Source organism: Xenopus laevis, chromosome 4L, assembly GCF_017654675.1.
Source record: "Xenopus laevis strain J_2021 chromosome 4L, Xenopus_laevis_v10.1, whole genome shotgun sequence".
NCBI classification, from domain to species: domain Eukaryota; kingdom Metazoa; phylum Chordata; class Amphibia; order Anura; family Pipidae; genus Xenopus; species Xenopus laevis.
The window spans coordinates 117,867,073-117,873,072 of NC_054377.1; positions in this window are offsets into that span (position 1 = coordinate 117,867,073).

Sequence of the window (6,000 nt, forward strand, 5' to 3'; positions counted from 1 at the left end):
ACTGCACTGAGCATGAGGGAGCTGCAAGATGTAGGGTTGCCACCTGGTCAGTAAATCAGCAGCTAGGGACGGGGCCAGTTCTTTCCAACTTGTTCCTCAAGTTTTGCCCCTGTGGCTCTCACTTAGGCACCTTGACCAGCTCTTCAGAAAATCCACCCATTTCCTTGTGATGTCATAGCCCTACCCCAGTGACCTCACCACTTGCCTTACTATGTAAGACACATGGAAATGCAGGTGATGGTGCTGCCTCCCCCAAAAAGCTTACCAGAGCACTAACTACTGCAGCATTTGAGACTTGCATGATGTAGGGTTGCAACCTGATCAGTAAATCACTAGCTAGGGCCGGGGCCAGTTATTTCCAACTCTTTACTAAAGTTTTGCCCTGCGGCTCTCTCTTTTAGGCACTCCGACCTGCTCTTCAGAAAAAGCACCTCCCCATCCAGCCCCTGATCCACCCACTTCCTGCCCTGTGATGTCATGACTCTGCTTTAGTGACATCACCACTTGCCTTCCTTAGTAAGTTTTGGGGATGAAAGGTGTCAAACCTAACAGGAAGAAGTCATGGGTAGTCCTCCAGCAGGTTATGGTTGCCACCTGTACTAGTAAAAGTTACTGGCCTTTTCTGAAGGGGGGGTTAGGTGGTGACATCACAAGGCATGAAACGGACAGACCAAGAGGTAAGAGGGGTTGGATCTGACACGGGTGGGGGGCTTAGTGATATAAGAGTGGGGATGGAAAGTTAAGTGCAAGTCAAGTAGCAGAATATTTAGGAAAGGAGGGGAAATGATAAATTTACCTGCAAGGACATTGAGGCTGAATTTTTAATACTGATCCTGGCTAAACACTGGCCGGGTGGCAACCCTAAACCAGGGGAAAACCCTAAGTGTGAAATTACCCTTTAGGCTGCATTTTTGTCTGGAGATGTAAATCTCTCTTAAATATGTTTGCTTCTAATATATAAAGACTTGCACATAAGGACGGGGCCACATGAGCAACTTGAAGCCAAGTAACTTAAGCAGGCTAAATATATATTCATTGGTTTTACTAAAGGGAACAGTCTGTGCTGCACAAAGTAGGCAGTGTGGCATACCCCAATATAAAGTAAAGTAATACACATATATTTAGTCTGATGAAAGTCACCAGGTATAAATTGGTTTAGTGGCAAAGGCCTAAGGTTATTCTGGTGCATCTAGTCTCTATTTAAGCACCAGTGTAAACCTAGGAATTGTATGTAAAATGCCTTACAAATAGGTGATGGTCTCTGCTGTAATAGACACATAAATAATGTCTCTTAGGGTTCCGCACCAGCCGTTTAAAGAGGAAAATTGACTTCAACAGAGGTTTCAGTTGCTAGCAAGCCTAACTCATGATGTATTGATTGTATATGTGTGTACAGGACACATTCAGTATTGCTTCATGTTTTCTGTCTGACGTTATCAATATCCTGCAGTTGGTTTTTGTGCACATCCTGCTAATGATCTGAATATTTTTGTACCAAGCCCTTTGTTAAAAGCCAGAATTCAATAAACAAGATTGTTGAACTTTAGGTGGGATTCTTTTACCTTTTAGTTTTGTATCGCTGCAGGGGCAGAAGCCACACTCTGGCGGTGGCAGAAGAATGGGGGTACAGTAAGGGACACCCATCTGTGCACCAAGAAATAAAGTTTGTGTGTGTGTCTGAAAATCAAATCTTTAGAGTTCAGTAAATTACACTGGTTTGGGGGGTCGTAAATGTTTAAAGTTAGTAACTTTTTGTGCTAACACAGAGAAGGGCACAGCAGTTGTGTCACACTTTATGGCTGAGATTCTAGCCAGTGTTTAAACACAGTATCCAGAACACCATGGCCTGGAATCCATCACTACAGGATTTAGAGCTCTTAAAGGGGTTGTTCACCTTTAAATTAACTTTCAGAATGATGTAGAGAGTGATATTTTGAGACCATTTGCAATTGGTTTTCGTTTTTTTATTTTTTGTGGTTTTTGAGTTATTTAGCTTTTTTTTTTTTTTTTTTTTTTGTATCAATAATTTTTATTGAGGAAATCGTGCATAACAACAAAGTCGGCAGCATTGTTACAGGTACTACATAAATACAGGTAGTATCGAAAATGTTTCTGTAGCGAACAATAAAACAGCTGTAGCCAACCGTAACAACAAGCATAGTACAGAGCATGAATACTGAACATGTGTCAAGGCTAAATAATACAAAGAATAAACAGTACACGTTTCCCTTTTTACATAGAATGCAAGAGAAAAAGGAAAAGCTACAAAACATAGGGCCGAGAAAAGAAAAGCAAAAAGAAAAGAAAAGAAAGGGAAAAAGAGGTTTTTGAGTTATTTAGCTTTTTATTCAGCAGCTCTCCAGTTTGCAATTTCAGCAGTCTGGTTGCTAGGGTTCAAATTCCCCTAGCAACCATGCATTGATTTCAATGAGAGACTGGAATATGAATAGGAGAGGCCTGAATAGAAAGATGAGTAATAAAAAGTAGCAATATCAATACATTTGTAGCTTTACAGAGCGTTTGCTTTTAGATGGGGTCAGGGACGCCATTTGAAAGCTGGAAAGAGTCAGAAGAAGAAGGCAAATAATTCAAAAACTATAGAAAATAAATAATGAAGACCAATAAAAAAAAAAGTTGCTTAGAATTGGCAACATATTAAAAGTTAACTTGAAGGTGAACCACCCCTTTAAAGAGGTGGTTCACCTTTAAGTTAACTTTTAGTATGTTATAGAAGCACTGGAGACCTCAAAAAGCTAACAGTGTGGTAAAGCACTCTGGGGCAGATTTACTAAAGGGTGAAGTGGCCGGCACTAGCGAAAATTTGCCAGAAATCTCATCTGCATGGACATCGCCAATTTACTAACAAGCGTAGATGACAAATCGCTAGTGATTGAGACCGCCGTTAGTGTATTTACGCACCCTATTGCCAGCAGGATTGCTTTCAAAAGTCCTAACTATCAAAGATTTTTGTGTTAATAATTTTTTTTCCAACAATTTGAGGGTCATTGCACATTTGTTTTAGGGTGGGCTTATGTCTAGGGTCTTAGAGGATCTTTTTTGTCTTTATTTAGTTTTCTTGGACATTTGTAATAATAAGTAATAACATTTGCACCAACATCTCCATCTATACGACCTACAGTATATTTATTAACTATAGACCTAAGCGTAAGAGTACTAATTAAGTTTCGTTAGGCAGAAATGAACGCTAGCAAAAGATCACTAAGAAATGGTTGCAATGATCAAGTTACACTAGCGAAACTTCGCCAGCAGTTCGGATGCTGAGACGCAACTTTGCATTTTAGTGAATTAGCGTAGTGGTAACAAATTTACGCCTGACGAAGTGTGGTGGAGTGTTCGCTGGTGAAAATTTGCCATTTAACCTATGGGCCTTTAATGCTGGGGCCACTGTATCTTAAAGGGGATCTAAACCATTAAAACAAGTGAACGTGATATTGCTTAGAGTGCTCTTCGTAAACATAATTACTAATTTATATTATTTTATCCTAATATAATTTTGAAACAGCAGTGCCACCTGCTGCTCACTTAGGGTACAACTACACGAGTGTCTTCAACGCGATTCCAGTGGATCCGACACAGTGCGCCAAAACGCAGGCGTCAAGTTGGAAGCAATGGAAAGGTAAAGGTAAGGTAAGCAATAGCAATGTCGGATGGTGTTGCAGCGTTCATCCGACACGACACAACTGTCGGATGCAGACGCTGCATCTGCATGCGACACTCATGTCGTATGAACGCTGTGACAACATCCGTTATTTGCAGTACTTACCTTATTTTTTGTCGAATCCAACTTGATGCCTGCGTTTTGGCGCACCGCATCGGATCCACCGGAATTGCGTTGAAGATGCTCATGTAGTTGTACCCTTAGTTAACTGGCCAGCCACTTGAAAATTAAGCTCTGACATAGAGAAAAGTTCTCTAATGCCCAGAAGAGTAGAGTTCTCTAATTACTTGCCCAGTTAAAATTTTCTGATGGTGGATTAGCTGATTTAAACAGCAGGTGGTGTATTCTATTAGTAAAACTGGCAACATCTGGAAAATTTGCAAAAGCGCTCAGATCAAGATCAAGCATGGGGGTTGATCTGTCTTATACTGTTATGGTCAATTTTGGCAGCCACACTGTATGATGAAATGTCCAGGAGCAGACTGTACTAAATCAACCGCACAACTGTGATCTACTCCCACTGCACTTGTGGTGCTGGTCCTCCATGGACCGGGTAAGGTTCCTTAGTAACAGTGAAGATGATTTAACGGATCTGCAAACACACACACACAATTTTTTACAGATGGGGAACTTCCCCTTTTATTATACCACTAACAGAAGTGTGTGTGTATAGATACGTTAAATCGTCTTTATAGGAGCAGACTGTGCCATGCTTGTGCTCACACTTTGAGTAAATGCTTGTGCTCACACTATAATTAAATGCTGTTGGTCACTGTCATGCAGGTCTGGACTGGGATTCAAAATAGACAAGAGGCTTAAACAGGCCGCACAGAGGCCAAACAGCCCACCCCCCAATAGTCCAATAAATAGTGACTGTCTATGGTAATTTACAGCAGCCCCTCTTACATCTTACCCACAGATTGCTAGTCTGGACCTGATGTCATGTTATGCTGGGGTTAAGTTTTGTCATAAAGTGCTGGGGCAACTGTCACAAAAATGTTTTTCTTTTTAAGTAGACACAATACTGGATGTAAAGGTGGGCATGTGCGTTGGTTTGGCCCTATGTCACTGTTTGTGGGGCTTAATTTTGGGCTGTGCCACAATACGCACATCACATGCCATTACGCCACCTCTTTTATTAATACAGGAACGCAATTAAGAGATAAGAAATGTAATTATGTTACAGATGATATTAATAAGTCCTGTTCAAACCTAGTAGCCTTATTAGTCTGTACTGTACAGCCCCCCCCCCCACACACCCTTCTACACAGTTCTTCCCTATAGAAGCCAAGGACCTAGATCATTGTGCTCTAGGGTTGCCACCTGGCTGGTAAAAATGATGGTTGATCCCAATGTTATTAACAAGGAAAAAAGATAAATATATAGGAAGGCCGGTATTTTTTTTCCAGAAAAGGTGGCAACCCTATTGTGCTCCCACATCAGCACTCTGCTAATAGACCCAACAGGGAGCTTTTGGCCCAGTTAAGTAGCTGTGACTCCTCTTCTAGATTCCTGTTTGTAACATACCCCTACTCACACTTACATGTAGTGCCAGGGAGTTGGCTCTGTGGGTTGTAGCTACTGTTGCCACCTGGTGATGGTGGCAAAAAAAAAGATATATAGGAAGGCTGGTATTTTTTTTACAGAAAAGGTGACTACCCTAGTTGTAGGGGGACCAAGTGTGGATGACAGGGGCAGGCCCAGACTGGCAATCTGTGGGTTCTGGCTAATGCCAGAGGGGCTGCTATAAGGTGCCATAGAAAGTCTCTATTTAGTGGGCTGGTGGGGCCTGTGTGGGCTGATTGGACCTGAAATGCCAGGGCCTATTTTGATTCTCAGTCCAGACCTGGACGGGGGAGTTTGTGAATAGCCAGTTAGGAGCCTTGTACATCAGATCCATTGCACTAGAGTGTACTCCCCCAGCAGCTCAAGCTGATGAGCTGGAAGTCCAGCCCCACACATTATAGTCATCCAGCCCCACACATGCAATAGTATGTCAGTGCATATCTGGCCGCTATTATCAGCCAACTATAACTCAGAGATACTCAGCCATACTATTAGACCACTATAACATGTGAATGCAGTAAATTCCGTGTACTCCAATAGTCTAACACTTCACAAACACACAAAGTGCAAATGAGGCGGGGGATGGAGCTCTGATCGCTTTATAATGAAACGCGGGACTACTTTACAAGTTCTTCCTACACTCCCCCATTGCCAATGAATCATTTACGGTAGCCGTGTCACTAGGGACATTGCCCCGCCCCCTCCCAACGCTGGACCTACCAAAAGCTTCCCTCCCCATGAGCCTATAGCACACT